This window comes from Hemitrygon akajei, chromosome 25 (genome assembly GCF_048418815.1).
Source record: "Hemitrygon akajei chromosome 25, sHemAka1.3, whole genome shotgun sequence".
Lineage (NCBI taxonomy): Eukaryota > Metazoa > Chordata > Chondrichthyes > Myliobatiformes > Dasyatidae > Hemitrygon > Hemitrygon akajei.
Window position 1 is genome coordinate 38517910 of NC_133148.1, and position 24713 is coordinate 38542622.

Consider the following 24713-nt stretch of genomic DNA (forward strand, 5'->3'; position numbering starts at 1 on the left):
TGTAGCGGTTAGCGTGACACTATTACAGCTGTGGGTGGTTCCTAAGGTTGTCACCGCCAGGGGTGGTGGTGGGGACAATCTCCCACTACCTCTGAAGTGCTCAAAATGTCATGCGTCTCTAACAGCCTCTGACAACCAAGTCCAACTCTCGGCCTTCACAGGTGGCTTAGCCACTAGGCCCAGTGGAACTGTTTCTACTGACAAGAGAAGGGGCAAAGGCGGACCACTGACGCCTCAAAACCAGTTGCTTCGGGCAGGTGGGGCTCCACAGCCTTGGACGGCTGCCCACCTAGGAGAGGGAAAACTCTGATTTTAAACCTCCACTACCTTGAGGCGAGACCCACCCGTGGGAAAGGCTTCGGGAGTAAACCCGGAGGATGAAATCCGGAGCCGGGGTACCTGAGGCAGTTTGATGTTGTTTACAACTTCACTCTGGCAATCTCTGCGACGACACCGGTGCCAAGCTGTATTGGTGCTTGCCCTTCCCTTGGACTACATCAGTGACGTGGAGAGGGGGAACCTGCTGCGTGGGCAACAGCCGGTTCTTCAAATCCTCCCACCCAGGCTGGCGCCCTGGAGAGGACACAGTCTACCAGACGCCCAAACCCATCATCCCCCGGGATCAATGGCTGCCTACCTATTACAGGTCGGGGCTTTCTGCAATTTGGAGTTCAACTCCTGCGCTGTTCTGTAAAGAGTCTCTGTAAATCCTCCCGTGGAATGCGTGGGTTTTCCCCGGCTGCCCCAGTTTCCTCCCACAGTCCAAGGACACACCAGGTAGGCTAATTGGTCATTGCAAACTGTCCCATGATTAGGTTAAATTGGGTTTGCTGTGATGGCATAGCCTGACGGGACTACTCCGTGATAGACAGATTGGATTAGGATAGAGGATAGATAGATAGATAGGTAAGAGATAGATAGATAGTCAGATAGACTGGTGGATACATAGGAAGACAGATAGATAAATAGACAGATGCCTTTTCAATAATGACACATTCCCAGAAATTTTTGTAAACCTTGACTGATGTCTTGAATTAGAATCAGGATTAACATCACTGACATATGAAGGGTCTCGGCCCGAAACGTTGACTGCTCATTTCCACGGATGCTGCCCGACCTGCTGAGTTGCTCCAGCGTGTTTGTACGCGGTGCTGTGAAATTTGTTGTCGTTTGGCAGTGGTACGTTGAAATATATAAAATAAAACATAAATACCAACACAGAACAATAAATGGTCACTTTATTGGGTACAGGAGTGGAACCCGGTGTGGTCTGCTGCTCCTGCAGCCCGTCCACTTCAAGGTTTGATACCTCGTGCGTTCAGAGATGCTCTTCTGCACGCCACTGTGGTTATCTGAGTTACTGTCAGCTTCTGCCCACTCCCGTTAACACGGCGCTTTCACCCACGGAACCGCTGCTCACTGGATGTTGTTTTGATTTTTGCACCATTCTCTGTTATCTCTACAGACTACTGTATCTAGAGAAAATTCCCGCGAGATCAGCAGCTTCTGAGGTACTCAAACCACCCCATCTGGCACCAGCAATCATTGTACGGTCAAAGTCACTTAGATCATAGATATTCCCCATTCTGATGTTTGGTCTGAACAACAACTGAACCTCTTGACCGTGTCCATGTGCGTTTATGCATCGAGTTGCTGCCACACGATTGGCTGATTAGATATTTGCATTAACAAGCAGGTGTACAGGTGTACCTACTAAAGCAACACACACAAAACGCTGGAGGAACTCAGCAGGCCAGACAGCAGCTAGGGAAAATAGTAAACAGTCGATGTTTCGGGCTGGGACCCTTCATCAGTACAGTACTGTGCATGAGGCTTTGATACATATATATTACCAGGGTGCCTAAGACGTTTACACAATACTGTAGTAATTTCACATAGAGCACTGTACTGCAAACAAAAAAGCTAATTTCATGACATACATGAGTGATGATAAACCTGATTCTGATCTGGGTCTCTGTTGTGGACTGAGAGTGGGAAGGGGGCAGGGAGAGGGGAATCGTGGTTGGGGAAAGGGGAAGGGAGAGGGGAGGGAGCGGGAACCACCAGCGAGACATTCTGTAATGATCAATAAACCAACTGTGTTGAACCATATGACCTTGCCTGGTGTCTCAGGGCTGGGTGTGTCTGCACCCGTCCCAGTCCGTGACACTCCTTCTCTGCCACCTGTCCCACACCCCTCCCGCCATTCCCAACATCCTTTGCTCCCACCAGATTTACAAACTCACTCTCCGCTCCATGTTGACAAAAACAGTGCTGTGCAAAAGTCTTAGGCACCCTAGATGTGCGTGTGTGTGTGTGTGTGTGTGTGTGTGTGTGTGTGTGTGTGTGTGTGTGTGTGTGTGTGTGTGTGTGTGTGTGTGTGTGTGTGTCAGTCAGACTTTTACACGGTACTGTATATAAAATTAAATTAAATTAAGTAATCGAAAAGGACGCTAACACTTGCCTGGGAGCTTTCAATAACTTCTGGCATGTCCCTGGGTCTCCTGGTCAATGTTCATACACACCTGGGAATCCCTTAAAACACACTTGGATGCTCCCTATGTGTCCTCATATCCTCCCGGGAAATCTGCCACCAACCCGGTAATTCATGAAAAATGAGTTTTTGTATAACTTCGGTATGCTGTAGGTACAGGGAATCTCACAGGAGTTCCATCGAAACCCTGTGGTGCTGTCCCGGGAGCATCCCGCCTGAACTGGCTCACTGCAGAGGGTGCCGAACAAACAGAATCTTGTTCTAAATGCAAACGCACTGGCGGAAAAAATCACTGACACATTTCCGGGCAGTTGTGATAAATACTAACCCTCTACTGGGAAGTTATTACAAACACAATCGCACCCCCTTTAAAACACTAACGGCAGTCCCGTGAAAGGGCTGACTCAAGCACACCGATAAACATGGACACACTGACAGGAGCCCCCGGTAAATACTGATTAACCAATAGGATCTCCCAATCCGTGTCGACCTCACCAAAATAACAATACACACACTGAAATCTGGTCGGTCCCAGCAGAGTGGACGTGGAAGGGACGCCTCCATTAGTGGGAGTCAAATCAATGCCAATTCAAAGTAAATTTATTATAAAAGTCCACAGGTGTCACCATCTACTACCCAGAGATTCGTCTAATTGCAGGCATTTACAGGAAAATAAAGAAATACAAAAGGACTTTTGGAGGTGGGGGAGTAGAGGATCTGAGGGCACAGCCTCGGAATTAAGGGACGTCCCTTTAGAACGGAGGGGAGGAGGAATTTTTTTCAGCCAGAGGGTGGTGAAACTGTGGAATGTGTTGCCACAAAGGGTGACACTGGGTGTACGTAAGGCAGAGATTAAGAGATTCCTGATCGATAACGGAGATGAAGGTGAGAGAATGGGATGGAGAAAACATCGGGCATGAATGAATGGCAGTACAGGTTCGATGGGCTGAATGGCCTAAATCTGTCTCTAAGTCTTATGGTCACTCCTGAAAATGTCATATCAGTGTGGATTTCATAAACACATAGCTAGTTCCGGGGACTCCCAATAAATACTCAGACACCGATGAGACTACCAAGCATTTCCGACACACAACTTGGGATCTCTCTAAGCTCACGAGCGACTAACGTCTTACAAGCACCAACACAGGAAACCCCTGTAAACACTGCAGCGTTCCAGGGCAATCCCGGTAAATATTAACATGCTCCCAGGATATCCGAGAGAAGTTGACACGCACCGTGAGGAACACTTAGTAAACACTGACAAACTTCAATGAGCTCTGTGTAAATATTAACACACAACCGCGCGCACCACGTTCCTGAGAGCATCCTGCGAAAAAAAAGAGAACAGACGTCTCGGAGCCTGTAAATTCTGTAAGACGTCCTTGGGAAATTCTGATCAGTGCTGACGTTCACTAGAAGTTCTCTGTAAATACTGGCAAATCTGCGGGAACTCCCTAAAAATAGCAACAACTTCCGCAGGACTCCCTGAAAAAAAAATTGTCAAATTCCACTGTTGAAATCCCAAGAATACTCCCTATGAATACTGACTCAGAATACAGGACTCATGACGTTAAGCCCACGTACAGGAGTGACTATACCAGCTCACTGAGTTGTGTCACAGCAACAACCTTGCACTCAACATCAGGTAGTTGTGGACTTCAGGAAGGGAAAGACGAGGGAACACGGACCAATCCTCACAGGGGGATCAGAAGCGGAGAGAGTGAGAAATTTCAAGTTCCTGGGTGATATTATCTCTTGAGGATCTAACGTATTGATGCAGCTATAAAGAAACCAAGACAGCGGCTACATCTCATTAGCAGTTTGAGGAGGTTTGGTTTGTCATGTAAAACACTGAGCAGCTGCATCACTGCCCGGTTCGGAAATTGCACCATCTCGGATCGCAAGACCCTGCAGCGGATAGTGAGGTCAGCTGAGAAGATCATCGGGGTCTCTCTTCCCGCCATTACGGACATTTACACTACACGCTGCATCCGCAAAGCAAACAGCATTATGAAGGACCTCACGCACCCCTCATACAAACTCTTCTCCCTCCTGCCGTCTGGGAAAAGGCTCCGAAGCATCCGGGCTCTCACGACCAGACTATGTAACAGTTTCTTCCCCCAAGCTATCAGACTCCTCAATACTCAGAGTCTGGACTGACACCAACTTACTGCCCTATTGTCCTGTTTATTATTTATTGTAATGTTTTGTGCACTTTATGCAGTCCTGGGTAGGTCTGTAGTCTAGTGTAGTTTTTTTCTGTGTTGTTTTTTATGTAGTTCAGTCTAGTTTTTGTACTGTGTCATGTAACACCATGGTCCTGAAAAACGCTGTTTCATTTTTACTGTGTACTGTACCAGCAGTTATGGTCGAAATGACAATAAAAGTGATTTGACTTGAAAAACTTCACAGATATACCATGGAAAGCATTCTAACTGCTGCATCACCATTGGGTATGGAGTTGGGAGGTGGGGGGGGGGGCGGGGAGAGAGCTACTGCACAGGATCAAAGAAGGCTGCAGAGTGTTGTTAAATTAGCCAACTCCATCATGGGCACTGGCCTCTATAGTATTCAGGACATCTTCAACAAGCGGAGCCTCATAAAGGCGGCCTCCATCATTAAGGACCCCCCATCACCCAGGACGTGCCTTGTTCTCATTGCCACCATCAGGGAGGAGGGACAGGAGCCTGAAGACACACACTCAGCGATTCAGGAACAGCTTCTTCTCCTCTTTCATCCAATTTCTGAATGGACATTGAACCTATGAACACTACCTCATTACTTTTTTTAATTTCTATTTTTGCACAACTTATTTAATTTAACAATTTAGTACACATATATAAACTTACATAAATTTACAGTTTTCAATAATATTATCATGTATTGCATTGTACTGCTGCCACAAAGTCAACAAATTTCACGACGTCTGCCAGTGATATTGAACCTGATTCTGATTTGAGAAATCTCAATAAGTACTTTAGACATTCCCAGGAAATCCTTTAATTACTGACACACTCTTTGAACCTCCAAAAAGCACCGGTACACTCTGGGTTTCACTACAAATACAGTTACAGTTCTGGAACTTAGCTGCAAACGCTGAAACGCTCCTGAGAATACCTTATAAATTCTGAAATATTCCCAATAGCAGCTTGTATTTACTGACGTGCTCTTGGGATCTCCCTGTCAGTGACAGAATCCTGAAAACTCTTAATAGATACTGACAGGCTCCTAGAAAATGATGGGAAAATAGCCAGGAATTCCTAGTAAACTCTGAGATGCCCCCTAGGAGTTCCCTATCAATAGTGTCAGACTCCCTGTAGATGCTGACACGTTCCCAGTAAATCAGTGTAAATACTGACTGACACATTGCCTGGAACTACCAATGAAGAAACTCAAGAGCGAAACTCTAAGTTTATTGTCATATGGACAAGTACGTGTAACGAAAAACTTACTTGCAGAAGCATCTCGGGCATGTAGCACAATATAATCAGATGTGGTAACTTCAAAACATTAAACTTATTCAAGGGAAGACTTGGGAGCCCGAAATGAGGGTCTAACTTCGTGTTTACTTTAAGCGGGGTGCACACGTGTCACGTGGTAGCATGATGTTGTATGCCATTCACTTACTTTTACATATAACCCATAATTGGTGAGGCCAAATTTGGAGTATTGTGTGCAGTTTTGGTCACCGAATTACAGGAAGGATATTAATAAGGTTGAAAGAGTGCAGAGAAGGTTTACAAGGATGTTGCCGGGACTTGAGAAACTGAGTAACAGAGAAAGGTTGAATAGGTTAGGACTTTATTCCCTGGAGTGTAGAAGAACGAGGGGAGATCTGATAGAGGTATATAAAATTATGATGGGAATAGATAGAGTGAATGCAAGCAGGCTTTTTCCACTGAGGCTAGGGGAGAAAAAAACCAGAGGACATGGGTTAAGGGTGAAGGGGGAACAGTTTAAAGGGAAAATTAGGAGGGGCTTCTTCACGCAGAGAGTGGCGGGAGTGTGGAATGAGCTGCCAGATGAAGTGGTAAATGCGGGCTTACTTTTAACATTTAAGAAAAACTTGGACAGGTACATGAATGAGAGGTGTACGGAGGGATATGGTCCAGGTGCAGGTCAGTGGGACTAGGCAGAAAAATGGTTCGGCACAGCCAAGAAGGGCCAAAAGGCCTGTTTCTGTGCTGTAATGTTCTATGGTTCTAATGAATTATTTAAACAAACAGGAATATTTAATCAACCAATATATATACTCGATTACTCAAATATTACTGAAATATTAAACACTGACAAATCTGCAGGAACTCACAATCCATAAGGATGCATGGCCCTGCAATCATACAAAAAATCTCTTTCTCTCTCACACATACACACACAAAACACAGAATCTCCAGTAAAAACTGACACAGATTTGGGAACTTCCTGTAAATAATAACAAACCAGCCAGGAATACCTTTCGATCCCAACATGCTCCCATGAACTTCCATAAATATACAACAGCGGCAATATTTCATTAGGAGTCTTCAGGAGAATTGGGATGTCACGAAAGGCACTCACAAATTTCTCCAGCTATACCGTGCATGACCGTCTGGTATGGAGGGAAATTGCAGAGGATCGGAAAAAGCTGCAGAAAGTTGTAAACTCTGTCAGCTACATCACGGGCACCAGCCTCCCCAGCATCCAGGACATCTTCAAAAGGCGATGGCTCAAAAAGGCAGCATCCATCATTAAGGATCCCATCACCCAGGACATGCCCTCTTCTCATTGCTACCATCAAGGAAGAGGGAGAGGAGCCTGAAGAAACACTCTCAACGTTTCAGCAACAGCTTCTTCCCCTCTGCCATCAGATTTCTGAATGGACAATGAACCCATGAACACTACCTCAGCTGGGAATGGTGAGGGTGGAGCGCAAAGGGAGGGGTGTGGGACAGGTGGCAGAGAAGGAGTGTCAGGGGTAGGGGAGGGGTTGGTGTGGGAGCAGATGCACTTAGTCCTGAGACAAGGTCATTTGATTCCAAACAATTGGTTCATTGATCATAAAATGTCTCTCTGGTGCTTCCTGCTCCCTCCCCCTCTCCCTTCCCCTTTTCCCAACCATGATTCCCCTCTCCCTGTTCCCTTCCCACTCTCAGTCCACAATAGAGACCCAGATCAGAATCAGGTTTATCATCACTCACATCTGTCATGAAATTTGCTTTTTTTTGCAATAGCAGTACAGTGCAATACATAAAATTACTACATTACTGTGCAAAATTCTTGGGCATCCTAGCGATATATATATGTACACACTACTGTGTGTGTCAAGTCAAGTTTATTGTCATTTAACTATATGCATGTATATATCATATATTACCATATAATGTATATAGAAACAAGACATTTCTTCGAACTTGGGAGTAAAGCACAGTAGTACAAATAACCTAACAAAATAACAAGCAACCATTCAAAAATAGCAAGTAACATAATTCAGAATGTCCAGCAAAGAAGGATATTTGCTCAAAAAAGATATATATATGTGGTTCAAGACCCTGAGCGACAATGCCCAGCAGTTGATGGTACAGAATCTTGGTGGAGTACAGCCTGTCATTCCACTGCTCGAACACAAGAGGGCAGCACTGCCAGGCAAGGCCAGGCTCAGGCTGAGCTCAACCACACTGAGGCACTTCTCCAGCTCTCACCTGGTCTGCAGCAGCAGGCAAGCCCAAGGCTTGAGGCCCATTTCTCGCTACAACTGAGGCTGCACAGCTCCCATGTTGACCGGCCCATCCACCCGACAAGGGTAACAGGCCTGCGGCATCTTACGTTACCTCTGTCCAACGGAGTCTTGCGACCGCAAGTGAAACGAGCGTGCCAAGCTCCCGCGGTTATACTGCACCGACTCCGGTGCTTCTGAGTAGCGGGCAGCGAAACGGCCTGCAGCCAGGTCAGCTCCTCTCGAGCCAAACCAGCTCCTCCGACATACCGACCAGCTCCTTCGACACCTTGGTCGACTCCAACACCGGCACCAGTCCAGCCACTCCGATCAACAAGCAGGTCACTGATGGAGTCGCCCTGCAGTACCCGATGTTCTTGGAGTAGGATTCTCTTTGGATCATTAAAAAAAGCATCTTTGGTTGGGTCTCAAGGTCCGCTGCCTTCAACATCTGCTGCCATCTTACGGGAAGACCTATCCTGGGCAAACTTACTGACACAATTACAAAGCAGGCACAACAGCGGCTATATTTCATTAGGAGTTTGAGGAGATTTGCTAGGTCACCAAAGGCTCTCGCAACTTTCTAGGGGAGGTAGGTCTCCGTTCGTGTTAACAGACCATGGATTTGTGCTTTGGAAAGTTTCCAGGGCACAAGCCTGGGCAAGGTGTTTTTTTTAATGGAAGACAGCCAGTTGCCCAAGCTGCAAGTCTCCCCTCTCCACGCCACCGATGTTGTCCAAGGGAAGGTCATTAGGACCCATACAGCTTGGCACCAGTGTCGTCGCAGAGCAATGTGTGGTTAAGTGCCTTGCTCGAGGACACAACACGCAGCCTCAGCCAAGGCTCGAACTAGCAACCTTCAGATCACTAGACGAACGCCTTAACCACTTGGCCACACGCCAACACTCACAACTTTCCACAGGTACACCATCAGGAGCCTCACCGTCTGGTAAGGAGGTACCAACGCAGAGGATTGGAGAAAAGTACAGGAAGTAGTAAATCCAGCCAGCTCCATCATGGCACTAGCCTCCCCACCATTGTGGACACCTTCAAAGTGCAATGCCTCAAGAAGGCGGCTACCATCATGAAGGAACTACACTACATAGGACTTCCCCAGTCTCATTATTATTCTCAGGGAGGAGGTACAGAGTCTGAAGATGTACACACAACATTTCAGAACAGCATCATCTGCCTTGCATTTTCTCATTTTCGGATTTTCCCCCTTGCACTTTCAGAATTTTCGGAAAGGCATCAGGAATCTGAAGATGCACATTTCGGAACATACACAACATTTTTGAAGCAGCATCTTCCCCCTTTGCCATCAGATTTCTCAACGGACAACGAACCCATGAATACTACCTCACTATTTTGCTCTCTTTTTGCGTTAATTATTTATTTTAATATTTCTCATTGGAACTTATTGTAATTTTTATATATTGCACTGTACTGCTGCCACAAAGCAACAAATTTCATGGCAGATGTCAGTGACAATAAACCTGATTCAGAGTCAATTGTACAAATTACTGAAAGTCTACTGAACATTCACAAAATAAGTGACATCGCAATCATATAAACAAGCTTAAAGAAAATTAAACTTCAGGAAGAATGACAATTCACATCAAAATCTAACGAGGCAGATGTAATAGAGCATATGACAATAAGATATAGGAGCAGAACCAGGCCATTCGGCCCATCAAGTCTCTTCTACCATTTCACCATGGCTGACCCAGTTTTCCTCTCAGCCCCTATCTCCTCCTGCCTTCTTCCTGCATCCCTTCATGCCCTGATCAATGAAGAATCTATCAACCTCTGCCTTAACTATACATAAAGATTCATTCTTCTAAATTCAAATGAATACAGGCCCAGAGCCATCAAACACTCTTCATATGACTAACTGTTTAATCCTGGAATTATTTTTGCGATCCTCCCTTGAACCCTCTCCAGTTTCAGCACAACCTTTCTAAGATAAAAGGCCCAAAACTGCACACAATGCTCCAAGTGAGCCCTGACTAGTAAACACAAAGTACACTGCAGATGCTGTGGTCAAATGAAGACGTACCAAAAAAGCTGGATGAACTCAGCAGGTCGGGCAGCATCCATTGAAATGAAGTGCGTTGAAATCCATTGAAGTGAGGCCTGACCAGTGCTTTATAAAACCTCAACATTACATCCTTGCTTTTATATTCTGGTCCTCAGCCATATTGCAAACAACGCAGCAGATATGAGGGGCTGAGTGGCCTCTCATTTCTTTTACTCTTGTGTTGGGCCCAGCACAGAAGTACATTTACAAAGAAAGCACGTGGCACCACTACTTCCTTAGGAGTCCATGAATATTTGGCATGACATCTAAAACTTTGACAAACGTCTATAGATGTGTAGTGGAGAGCATACTGACTGGCTGTATCACAGTGGTATGGAAACATAACGGTGTTGGATCAGAAAATCCTACAGCCAAGTCCATCATGGGAAAAGCCCTCGCAACCTTTGAGCACATCGGCATGAAACGGTGTCACAGGAAAGCAGCGTCCATCATCAGGGGACCCCCAACACCCAGAACGTGCTCTCTGTCGCTGCTGCCATCGGGAAGAAGGGTCAGGGGCCTCAGGACCCACACCGCCAGATTCAGGAACAGTTATTGCCCCTCAACCATTAGGTTCTTCAGCCAAAGGGTATAACTTCACTCAACCTCACTTGCCCCATCATCGAAATATTCCCACAATCTATGGACTCACCTTCAAGGGACTCTTCATCTCATGTGCTTGATATTTATTGCTTATTTATTTATTCTTAACATTTTTTCCTTTTTGTATTTGCAGAGTTTATTGTCTTCTGCACTCTGGTTCAACACCCAGCTGGCGTGGTCTTTCATTGATTCTGTCATGGACTTACTGAGTATGTCTGCAAGAAGATGTATCTCAGGGTTGTATATGGTGACCTATACAGTGCTGTGCAAAAGTCTTAGGCATATATAAGCATGTAATTTTATGTATTACACTGTACTACTTCCACAAAAAAACATTAATTTCATGATGTATGAGTGATGATAAACCTGATTCTGACACGGGTCTCTATTGTGGATCGAGAATGGGAAGGTAGAGGGGAGTGAGCAGGAAGCACCGGGGGCACATTCTGTAATGATTAATTAATCAATTGTTTGGAAAAAAACATGACCTTGCCTGGTGTCTTGGGGCTAGGTGTGTCTGCACCCACGTCACCCCCTGCCCCTGGCACTCCTTCTCTGCCACCTGTCCCACCTCCTCCCCCTCCCCCACATTGCTCCACTCTCACCAATCCCAACATCTTTTGCTCCCGCCAGCTTTACAAAATCGCTCTCCGCTCTACATTGATCAATGCAGCATTGGGCAAAAGTCTTAGACACAATATAGAACATAGAACACAGAAATCGACAGCACATTACAGGCCCTTCGGCCCACAAAGTTGTGCCGACCACGTAGAATACTCTAGAAACTGCCTAGAATTTCCCTACCACATAGCCCTCCATTTTGCTAAGCTCCATGTACCTATCTAAGAGGCTCTTAAAAGACCCTATTGTATCCGCTTCCAGCACTGCTGCCGGCAGCCCATTCCACGTACCCACCACTCTCTGTGTCTGGGAAACTTACCTCTTACCTTGTGCCTATTTCCAAGCACATTAAAACTCTGCCCCCTCGCGTTAGCCATTTCAACCCTGGGAAAAAGCCTCCCGTTTTGACCTTTGAGCTTTGGTTGATGAAGAGAGATGATGATGGTTGAATGAGGCTACATGGCAGTCCAGGGATGGACAGACTTGAGAATGCTTGAGGGGACCAGCTCTCTATCCCCCTTCTCTCTCTCTCTCACACACACACACACACTTGCAGAAGGCATAAGGATCCTCCCAGCTCGTTTGCGATTGGCCATCCAGCAAGCGGAAACAAAACAGGCAAGAATGCCAAAAAAAAATCCTTGCCACAGCAAATGTTTTTCTGCATCCTTCTGAACTTTGAACTGCTCCCAGCGACACAAAGGGAACCTTGTGACGGGGGACGGTAACAAAAGGGTAATTTAAATGTGTGATGTTGGCACTCTCGTTGTCAAGGAATCCAGCTCCACGGTCACGGCGGATGCTGGGAGAGGCCTAACCCAAGCAAATCGCTAGCAAATTTCTACAGATGACGCAGCCAGCTCCGTCGCGGGCACCAGCCTCCCCACCATCGAGGACATCGTCAAGATGCTTCGCCTCAGGACGTTCATGCAGGCCGAGTGGCACGCCCACACGGTCTGTGGCTTGGGCGCTCGGCAACGTTCCCTCCGACGACTTCCTCTCTCCTGAAGGGCCTTTGGCACTTATCCATTAGTTGATCCTCACGAAGAAGGCCGATTCCATCAGGCACCTTGTCTGCCCAACGGCTCTTTAGCGGGGGAAGAAGTCAGGCAAGGGCACTCTGGGCAATAACGTCAATTGAGCCAATGGCAAAAAAAAAATGAAAGGGCTCCAACCAAGTCCAGAAAGGAAAAACCTAGCTCTATAGAAAGACACTTATCTATTTACTAGCTACAGAATTTTACAGAATTGGTCACTGGTCTTCTGCTGCTGTCGCCCATCCACTTCAAGGTTCGGTGTGTTGTGCATTCAGAGATGCTCTTCTGCACGCCACTGTTGTAACGTGTGGTTATTTGAGTTACTGTCACCTTCCGGTCAGCTTGAACCAGTCTGGCCATTCTCCTCCGACCTCTCTCATTAACCAAGCGTTTTCGCCCACAGGACAGCCGCTTGCTGGATTTCTTTTTTTTGTTTCTCGCACCGTTCTCTGTAAACTCCAGAGACTGTTGCACATGAAAACCCCAGGAGATCAGCAGTTTCTGAGATACTCAATCCACCCCATCTGGCACCAACAATCAATCCACGGTCAGACTGACTTAGATGGGGTTGAATATCACAAATGACCTCACTTGGTCTAACCAAGCAGAGTCCACTGCCAAGAAGGCCCACCAACACCTTTACTTCCTGAGAAAGCTGAAGAAATTTGGCTGTCCCCTAAAACCCTCACTAATTTTTATAGATGCACCATAGGAAGCATTCTTCTAGGGTGCATCACAACCTGGTATGGAAGATGTTCTGTCCAAGACCGGAAGAAGCTGCAGAAGATCATGAACACAGCCCAGCACATCACACAAACCAATCTTCCATCCTTGGACTCACTTTACACCACACGCTGTCGGAGCAGTGCTGCCAGGATAATCAAGGACACGACCCACCCAGCCAACACACTTTTTGTCCCACTTCCCTCCAGGAGAAGGTTCAGGAGCATGAAGATATGTACGGCCAGTTTTGGGAACAGCTTCTTTCCAACTGTGATAAGACTGCTGAACGGATCCTGACCCAGATCTGGGCCATACCTTCCAAATATCCGGACCTGACTTGCACTACCGTACTTTCCCTTTTCTATTTTCTAATTATGATTTACAATTTAAATTTTTATTATATTTACTTCTATATGTACTTCAGGGAGCGCGAAGTGCAGAAACAAATATCTCTGTGATGATTGTATGCTCTGGTATCAATTGTTTGGCGACAATAAAGTATTTGTTTTTGTATCACATTTCTTCCCCCAGTCTGAACAAGAACTGACCCTTTTGACCATGTCTGCATACATAACATAAGAACATAAGAGATAGGAGCAGGAGTAGGCCGATCGGCCCCTCAAGCCTGCTCCACCATTCAACAAGATCATGGCTGATCCAATCTTAACTCTAGTTTTCACCGAATCCCACAAGGCACAGTGCCAACCAACAGGGCACCATGCCGCCCATTTTATTTTATTATTCATCCCGCCCAAACCCATGTGATCACCCGGGGAAAAAAAACCGAGTTGCCAATTGAGGAGAAAAAATCTGGAAAATTCCTCTCCGACCCATCCAGGCTATCGAAAACTTTAATGCATGCTTTAATGCATCGAGTTGCTGCCACATGATTGGCTGATTAGATATTTCCTTTAACAAACAGGTGTACAGGTGTAATAAAGTGGTCACTGAGTATATTTAGTGAAAAACGTTGATCTTTGAATGTTTCAGAAGATCTCAAATGCAGCCTTGGTTTTTTTTTGTGTAAAGGAGGACATACAAATGAACCTGCAAATCAAGAGTAGGTGTAGCCCACTAGGCCCATCGAACCTGGTCCACCATTCATGAAGGTCAACAGTGAAGTGACTACCATCTCAAGCCTTCACGCACATTAGGGGTGATGCTGATAGAACCTCTGCCTTATGGTACTGACACCGACTGGGCGCAGTTTGCACTTTCTCCCCATGGTCACGTGGGCTTCCCTCATCCCCAAGACATACAGGTTGTTGATTAATTGGCCAATACGAATTCTCCCAGGAGTGTTAGGTGTGGGGAAAATTAAATGGGACTAATGTAAGACCAGCGTAAATAGTTGATTGATGGTCAGCATAGTCTAGATGGGCCGAAAGGCCTGAATTCATGTTGCATTTCTGCTTGACTGGGAAAAAAGGAGAGGAGAAGTAGAGGTACCCCTCAGTACCTGTTTCTCAGCCTGAAACATCGACTGTACTTTTTCCACAGGTGCTGCCTGGCCTGCCGAGTACCTCCGGCGTTTTGTGTGTGTTGCTCAGATTTCCAGCATCTGCAGATCCCCTCCTGAGGCCTCTCATGACTGGCCCACCGTTCAATTCGACTATAGCTGATCTGTGCCAAGCACACCCCCAGCCACTAACCCCACTAATCCCATACACCACTACGATCTAACGAGATACAGCGTGGAACAGACCGCACAGCAAAGAATTACAAAGACCAATTAACCTACATAGGTCTTTGGACTATGGGAGAAAACCAGAGCACCCAGAGGAAACCCATGTGGTACAAACTCCTTACGGGCAGCGGCGGGAATTGAACCCACGTAGCCAGTACTGTAAAGTGTTGTGCTAACCACTCTGCCACCCCATTACTTATCAGTCACCTATGTACATCCGGACACTTCTATCCCTAGCACCACTTTATGGACATACAATTAGTCTACATGTATAAACTACCTTAATCGTTCAAATTTATTGCATTATTTTTGTGTTCTTTATCTTATTGTGTTTGTTTTTTTGGTGCTGCATCAGATCCGGAGTAACAATTATTTTCTTTTGCTTTACACTAGTGTGCTGGAAATGACATTAAACAATCTTGAATCTAAACACCCCTGGCCTTAACACCTCCTTGCTTATCCGGAATCTATTGATCTCTGCCTTATAAATATTCAAAGACTTCTGTTATGACGCAGGATAACATCAAGGAGGAGGTGCAGGATCCTGAAGGTGTACGCTCAATGATTCAGGAAACAGCTTCTTCCTCTCTGCTATTAGATGTATTGAGATACAGCGCAGAATAGGTCTAACCCTAGCCTAATCAAGAGATAATTTACAATGAATTAACCTACCAACCGGTACATCTTTGGTCAGTGGGAGGAAACCCACACGGTCACTGGGAGAACGTACAAACTCCTTTCAGGCACCGGATGGGATTTGAACAATTCTATAGTTACAAAGTAACTACAATGTTTCCTTTGAATTACATATAGTCTTCACACACCACCTTCTATGCACCCACTCTCCAGACACCCAAAATGAATGTTAATCAGCATGGTCTGGTTTTTAAATAACTAGTGTCCACAGCGCCAGGAAAAACCATTGTTCAGAGCTGCATTTTCAATCCAATCTACAATCCATATTTAGGTCTGAGGACTGGTTGCTGGTGAAATGAATATTTGCTATATAACCTAACTTCAGAATACGCCCTAAAAGACTAGAAATCTCAATACATTCACACAAATGTTCTTCAATTTTTTGAAAATACATTTTATTCTATTGAGATACAGCACGGAATGGCCCTTCGAGCCATGCTGCCCAGTAATTCCTCCGATTTAACCCTAGTCTAATCATGGGACAATTTACAACAACCAATTAACCTACTAGCCGGTACGTCTTTGGACTGTGGGAGGAAACCGGAGCACCCGGAGGAAACACAGGCATTCCAGCAGGAGGACATGCAGACTCCTTACAGAGGATGCTGGGATTGAACTCTGAACTCTGGTGCCCTGAGCTGTAACAGTGTCGCGCTAATGGCTACGCTGCCATTGCATGCAAGAACAGCGCCTCTTTATACTTTTATTTATTTGTTCACGGATACACCACCTTCTGGCCCAATGGGTCCGCGTCGCCCAATTACACCCATGTGACCAATTAACCTACCAACTGATATGTCTTGGCAATGTGGGAAGAAAGCAGATCACCCAGACGAAACCCACGCGATCACAGGGAGTACGGTAAAAGCTCTTTACGGACAGGGGCGGGAACTGAACCTCAGTCACTTGCGTTCTGATAGCATTATGCAAACAACGACACTAACTGAATTTCAGGGGTTGTATATGGTGATACATATGCAGGGGTGGCATGGTAGTGTAGTGGTTAGCACCACGGTTTACTATACAGGTGAGCTGGGTTCAATTCCCACCACTGCCTTTTTTTCCTGTGAGTGCGAGGGTTGGTGATTGTATTGTTGCTGTTCTTTTCTGAGGGGAAGAGGGTCAGGGATTGTTATTGTTCCTGCTTTATTTTTGTGGGGAAGAGGGTCATGGATTGGTATTGTTCCTACTTTTTCTTCTGCGGGGAGGGGGTCAGGGATTGATATTGTAACTGCTTTTTCTTCAGTGGGGTGGGGTTTGGGGATTTTGGGGTCAGCGAGTTTTGTTTCTTTTTACTTTCTCACGGGTATTCCGTGGCTATCTGGAAAAGACAAATACTAGAGTTGTATTGTACATGCATACTTTGACAGTAAAATGAACCTTGAACCTTGGCTGGAAGCCACTTGTGCCATCTCCCCGTGACCGCGTGGGTTTCCTCTGGCTGCTCTGGTTTCCTCCCAGATGTACCGGTTAGTGGGTTAATTAGTCATTGTAAATTGTCCCGTGATTAGTCTAGGATTAAATCAGGGGATTGTTGGGTGGCATGGCTCGAGAGGGCAGAAGGGCCTGTTCCGTGCTGTATCGCAATAAAAAAAATACATTGATATTAAATTTACTTTGAATGTTGAACTATGCCCCCAAAATTCCTGTACTATTATATTTGTAATTCATACCAAATTTTTGTCTTTGCATAAACAACAAAATTAATATCACACAAGTCAGTGCTAATAAACCTGATTCTGGTTCGGATTCGGAGACCGGGACCGCTGCTCCTGCTTTAAGGTACGGCCAGGAGACGGCTTCAGTAAAACCAGGAGGAATCGACTTTTCCTGGGAAGCAGGAACGATTATCCTCGCTGCTCTTCCATAGCAGATGTTGTACGGGGCTGGTAATAATGCTCCATTTATAAAACACCAGGAGATCTGGCTTCCTACCAACCAGCAATAATGTAGGTACACAGTCAGCTAAGCAAACACACAGCAGGAGAGGAGATCCCAACTGCAGGGTTCAGTCTGATGAATGCCTTTCATTCTCAGTTATCATTAGGGCTCCTATTGACTCTGCGGCGCAGGGGATTTAGATCAAACTGTACGAAGTCAGGTAGTGTACTCTGTTTGAGAGCACTCTCTTGTGAAGTGAGTGCTCGGGATGTTTTTTTTAATATTACTGTCACACACACCGAAATACAGTGGAACATCTTAGTTTCAATACAGATCATTTCAAAATAGAAACTCAACAAGGTAGTACATATTCTTAAAAGCCTGAACAGAATACAGGATATAGTTCTGGAGAAAGTACACACAGGCAGACAATCAGAACCATGACAAACACGGAAAAATCTGCATGTGTTGGAAAGTCAAAGCAACACACATGCATGCACACACACACACACACACACAGACACACACGCACACACACAACACACACACACCACACACACACACACAACACACACACGCACACACAACACAACACACACGCACACACACAGACGCACATGCACATACACCCACACACACACATACATACATGCACACATACATGCACACACACATACATGCATAGACATGCATACATACACACACACATGCACATACACATGCATGCGCACACACGTGGACATACACACGCACGTACACACACACACACACACACACACACACCACACACACACTCACACACACACACACACCACACACGCACACGCACACACACACACACAAAATGCTGGAGGAGCACAACAAGTCAGGCAGCTTCTATGGACAAGAGTAAACAGTGGACATTTCAGTCAAGGCCCTTCACCAGGACGGGAAAGGATTGAGAAGTCAGAGTAAGAAGACGGTGGAGGAGAGGAAGAGGTACAAGCCCATAGGTGAGGGGCGAAACCAGGAGAGGGGGAGAGGGTGAGGTAAAGATGTGGGAAGTTGATTGGTGAAAGACATAAAGGGCTGGAGAGAGGAGAGAAGTCTATGGAAGAACAGCAGAGGGAGGTGAGGGCTGGGTAAGGAGATATGATGAGGGGGAAACAGGAATGGGGAATGGTGAAGGAAAGGGGGGCAATTATCGGAACCATGACAATGTAGATTGTGATGTCAAAAGTTCATCTATGACCTATAAAAGTTCCATTCAAGAGACTTCTCGAAGCGATAGCAGTGGACATGAGCAGTTTGATCCTTAGGTCGAAGAGAATGTTTAGGCCACTCAGCCCATCGAAACTGCTCTACCACTCCATCACGGCTGATTTCTTATCCCTCTCAACCCCATTTTCCTGCCTTCTTCTCGCAACCTTTAGTGCCCTGACTAATCAAGAACTTACGAACCCCCACTTTAAATACAGGTGTCCCCTGCTTTACGAATATTCGCTTTACGCCACTTCGCTTTTACAAAAGACCTACGTTGGTAACCTGTTTTCGTACTACAAAGAGGATTTCCGCTTTTACGAAAATTTTTCCCATATGGTTCTTCGCTTTACGCCATTTCAGCTTAAGAAAGGTTTCATAGGAACTTTGTAAAGGGGGGACACCTGTATACTCAAAGACTTGGCCTGCACACACATCTTTGGAAATGATTTCCTCAGATGCACAGCCCTCCGGCTAAAGAAATTCCTCCTCATCTCTGTCCTAAACGGACCGACAGGTTAACTTGCAGGCTGAATCGATGGTGAGGAAGGCGATTGCAACGTTAGTATTCATTTCGAGAGGACTACAATACAAGAGCAAGGATGCGATGCTGAGGCTTTGTAAGGCTTTGGTCAGACTGCACTTGGAGTATTGTGAGCAGTTTTGGGCCCCTTATCTAAGAAAAGATACAGTGGCATTGGAGAGGGCCCAGGGGACGTAGAGGAGAATAATTCCAGGAATGAAAGGGTTAACGTATGAGGAGCGTTTGTTAGCTCCGAACGTGTGCTCGCTGGAGCTGAGAAGAATTAACCCTTTCACTCCCGTGAATATTCTCCTGAACCTCCTCTGGGCCCTCTCCAACGCCAGCACACCTGGTCTTAGACAAGGTAGGCGGGAAAGGTTAAGGCTGGAGAAGTAGGAATCTGATAGGAGAGGAGAGTGGGCCACAGGAGAAAGGGACGGAGGACAGGCCCGGAGGGAAGGAATAGGCAGGTGAGAAGAGGTGAAAGGTCAGAGTGGGGAATAGAGGGGCGTGTTTGTCCCCTAAATCAATATTCATGCCATCAGGTCGGAGGCTACCCAGATGGAATACAAGGTGCTGCTGTTCCACTCTGTGGGTGGCCTCGTCACGACACAAGAGACTGACATGTCGGAACGGGAATGGGAAATGGAATTAAAATGTCTGCCCACCGGGAAGTTCCGCTTTTGCCGGACGGAGAGGAGTTGCTCGATGAAGTGGTCTGCCAATGTACGACGGGTCTCACCGACATAGAGGAGGCCACGTCGGGAGCCCAGCAGGTGCCTCAGCTGGAAGGACTGTTTGGGGCCCTGGATGGAGATTAATGGGGAGGGTCGTATGGACAAGGGATTCGCGGAGGGAGCGATCCATGTGGAAAGTGGGGGGAGGGTAGTAAAGATATGTTTAGTGGTAGGAAGACATTTAAAACCAGTGGGATTATGGCATACCTTCGACTTGTGATAAGAGAGATGGCAAGGTCTGTCTGTTCCTGCCTCTCTGTCCTCTAGTCTCATTCTTGCTCTCTTCATCTCCACCGGTCAACTGTGTGACCTACCCTCTCAACTGGCATCACCACCACCCGGACTGCAGAAACCCTGCAGACACCGGAAATCCAGAGCAACACGCACAAAATGCCGGAGGAACTCAGCAGGCCAGGCAGCGCCTGTGGAAAAGAGTGAGCAGTCGACGTTTCGGGCCGGGACCCTTCATCAGGAGGGCAGCCGAGATCACAGAGCGGGAGCAGGGCTTCGCCAAACCTCCGTCGAAGGGAAGATTTGAACTTCTTCAGGGCAGGCATCCCTCGAAGAGACTTCGCAGTGGAATATAAATCACAACAATGAGAAAATCTGCAGGCGCCCGAGGAAGGGTCTCAGCCTGAAACATCGACTGTTTACTCTTTCCCGTAGATACTCCCCGACCTGCTGAGTTCCTACAGTATTTTGTGTCAATTATGACTAAATCTTGGGTTACACAGAAGGGATACCTTCCAAAAATATGCATAAGTTGAAATCATGTCTCCTGAAGCATTAGATCCACAGAGAACAAGAGAATAGATACCAGGGCACCAAGATTTGATAACCTTATTTCATAATGAAAGATTATTTAAGCAGCAAGTACTGGATTTAATAGCCTTATTAAAGCCTTTACTCAGAAGTTATAACTAGATGAATTTACAAATTAATTTCATCTCAGGAGAGGAAGAGAGGCTGGCTAGGCTTGGAAGGAAGATTTGACCCTCCCGTGCTTCATATTCCTGGTCAGTTCCTTGTGGAGCTCCTCGGACCGTGAGTTAATTGAATCCCGACTCGGTTCATTTTCATGAGGGGTGAAGGGGTTAAAGTGCCCGATCTCATCGCTGAGTGTTACACACAGGGATCACTCAAGGGTCACAGCAAGCGATGGCAGTCGCTCTGCTCACCGCCACCAGATCCACAATCAGGCCTGTCGCTTGCTGGTTGCTCTTGCTGGGAATCTATTATCTCGATTCTCTGCTCAGTCTCCACGCCCTCAAATCCCTCTCTTCCCAATCTCACAGCGGCAGTGCCTTGGTTGTGGGGGCAGGAGGGAATGCGTGAAGTCAAGGACGATTGCCCGGAGAAACACGAAACGTGAAACAGGTCCTGACGAAGGGTCTCGGCCCGAAACATCGACGGTAATTCTTCCTATAGATGCTGCCTGGCCTGCTACGTTCCACCGGCATTTTGTGTGTGTTGCTTGAATTTCCAGCATCTGCAGATTTCCTTGTGTTTGCATGACAAGTCTTTTTTAATGGGTTCTACTGGGTTTCTTTGATCTTGGTGCTGCCTGCAGGAAGGAGGATTCAAAGGCTGTAACACACACAAAGTGCTGGAGGAACTCATCAGGTCAGCTCGCATCTGTGGAAATGAATAAACGGCCAATGTCTCGGGCCGAGACCCTTCTTCAGGACTGGAAAGGAAGGGGGAAAAAAGCCAAAATAGAAAGGTGGTGGAGAGGAAGGAGGATGGCTGGAAGGTGATAGGTGAAGCTGGGTGGGTGAGAAAGGTCAAGGGCTGGAGAGGAAGGAATCTGATGGGACCATAGGATAAAGGGAAGGTGGTGGAGGTGATAGGCATGTGAGAAGAGGTAAAAAGCCGGTGTGGGGAATAGAAGAGGAGGGGAGAGGGAGGGAAAGGTATTTTTTACCAAAGGAGAAGTCGATATTCATGCCATTAGGTTGGAGGCTACCCAAAGGGAGTGTGAAGTGTTGCTCCAGTACTCTGAGGGGAGGCCATGGATCGACAAGTTGGAATAGGAATTGGAATTAGAATGCTTATCCACTTCGATAATAATTGTACTTAGAACTTTATTCAGAGATAGAGTACGGTAACAGGTCCTTCTGGACCAACGTAGCTGCACTGCCCAATTACACCTATGTAATCAATTAACCAACTAACCCATACGCCTTTGGACTGTGGGAGGAAACCAGAGCACCCGGAGGAAACCCACGCGGTCATAGGGAGAACGTACAAACTCCTTACAGGCGGCGGCGGGAATTGAACCCGGGCTGCTGGTACCGTAAAGCGTTGTGCTAACCGCTATGCTACTGGCAAGGGCCGTAGCTTCAGAGAATAGAGTCAGAGAGACATAGAAACGTACAGCACAGAAACGTGCCCCTTTGGCCCATCTAGTAAATGCTGAACCATTCAAACTGCTGACTCCCATCGACCCGCACCGGGACCACAGCTCTCCATACCCCCACCATCCATGTACCTATCCAAACTTCTCTAAAATGTTGAAATCGAGCTCACATGCACCACTACCACGACCAGCTCGTTCCATACTCTCACCGTTCTCTGAGTGAAGAAGCTTCCCCACACATTCCCCTTAAACCTTTCACCTTTCAGCCTTAACCCATGACCTCGTCCCACCCAAGCTCAGTGGAAAAAGCCTGCTTGCATTTACCCTACCTATACCCCTCATAACTTTGTATACCTCTATCGAATCTCCCCTCAATCCTTTATGGAATCAAGTCCTAACCGATTCAAACTTTCCTTATAACTCAGGCCCTCCAGTACTGGCAACATCTTGTAAGTGTGCAGTCTTTTACTCAAGGTTAAAAAAATCTAAAACTAGGAGGGACAGGAGGAGGGAGAGAACTAGTAGGAACTTGAGGGACAACTTTTTTCAAACAGAGGATGGTCAGTATATGGAACGAGGTGCCAGAGGAAGTGGCTGAGGCAGGGTCACAAATAACTTCTAAAAAGCACTTGGATAGGCCATTGACCAATACCATTAAGCAAGGGGTACATGGACCCCGGGTTGAGAACCCCTGGTTTAAAGGCATGGGGCAAATAAGAGCAAAGGGAACCACCTTAGATGGGAATCTTGGTTGACATGAACCAAATGAGCCAGAAGTCATGTTCCTGTACTCTTTGACTCTATAAGGCCAGCCTAGATCAGCCATGATGATATTGAATAACAGGGCAAGTCTGAGGGGCCGAGTGGCCTACTCCGGCTCGCATTTTTTTGTGTTCCAACCAGCCACAATACAAAATCATTTCCAGACCTTCTTGGGACCTATACGAAACCATAAAAGTTCTTCGTTCACTCCAAAAGGCAGAGAAAGTGCAGAGGGGTTTCTTCTGAAGAAAGATGAGGGTTTCTCAGAACCACTTTACACTACAAGACGCTGGATAATTCATCATGCTTGCAGCTGAAAGACTGAGATTCACTGCCACTATTACAGATGGGGAATTTAAATTGAGTTTATTAAATAAATCTGGAAATTAAGGGGAAAAGTGTGTATTTTTATCATTAAAAATACCAATTAGCTCAGTAATGGTCCTGAAGGAAATCAAAGAGTACGTTATTTGGCCCACTGTGTCTCAGCCAATGCCAAGTAGAACAATCCTGTTGCTCTCTACATATTATTCTCTGCCTCGGGTGTGTCCAGTCCACGTCAGGAGGCTTTGACTTGCATATTTCCCCTAACTCTAAAGGCAGGGAATTCCAAATTATCGTCGCTCTCTGCATAAGAATGATTTTTCTCACATTCACTTTCAGGCCAAAATTTTCCCACCATCTGAACCATCTGCTAATGCGGAGCAGCTTCCTTCCACCTATCACCCCGAAAGCCGTCACAATCCTGTTCACCTCTACTAAAGCTCCTCGCAAACTCGTCCAGTTCCTTTCGCGCCTTCAGACTTCCCCCCTCTCTGCGCCCTGCGAGGCGGTAGTGCAAAAGACTCAAAGAATCAAACCACGTTTATTATCGAAGTGTGTATGCAGGGTACAACCCTGAGAGTCGTCTCCCCCACACACAGCCACGAAGCAAAGAAACACCGTTTGAAAGAAAAACCATCAAATCCTCGACACGCAACAAAAAGAGAACAAATCGCGCAAATGGCAAAAACGTCAAACCACAAAGTCATTGAAACAGCCCCAGAAATGGTCAGTTTAGTTCAGTTCAGTTCAATCTAGCGCGGTGTCATTCATTGACTGCAGGCCGCAGAGCCAGTCCGCCCTGATCAGAATAGCAACGGGAGAGGCGGAACCAGAAATCAGGAACGCATCACGTCATGAACTACAGAGTCCAGTCCACAAACCACGTTGATTAAAGCTTGCCCAAGACTCTGGGCTCTGGCACCATCCTCCAGCCAGCACCAAGCAAGAGGCAGAGAGAGAGACCAATCCAACGTAGTCACCATCATCCGGCAGCGTCAAACAAGGTTCTCTGGCACCATCTTTCAACGGCGTAGCCATTCGTGTGACACTATTACAGCGCCAGCGGCCCAGGTTCGTTTCCTTCCGCTGGCCCGTCAGGAGTTTGTATGTCCCCACCGTGATCGCATTGGTTTCCTCCAGGTGCTCCGGTCTCCGTTCTGAAGATGCACGGGTTAGTACGTTAATTGGGCACACGCGTGCAATCAGGCGGCGTGTGTACATTGGGCTGGAAGGTCCATTGACGTACTGTATCTCC

At 46.5% G+C, this 24713-nt stretch overlaps 1 protein-coding gene across 4 annotated transcripts in view; it reads right to left on the reverse strand.

Annotated features, from left to right (window-relative positions):
* npas1 (neuronal PAS domain protein 1) overlaps positions 1-24713 on the reverse strand; it is a 625083-nt gene that overhangs the window by 422200 nt on the left and 178170 nt on the right. Inside the window, exon 1 of one of the 4 annotated variants that reach the window (XM_073029340.1) lies at positions 17021-17094. The exons of 2 other annotated variants lie outside the window; for them this stretch is intronic. The gene's annotated coding sequence lies outside the window, so the exon portion shown is untranslated. Of the gene's footprint in view, positions 1-11816; positions 11929-17020; positions 17095-24713 lie in introns of those variants that run through there. One more of the 4 variants, XM_073029339.1, reaches the window with a different exon arrangement.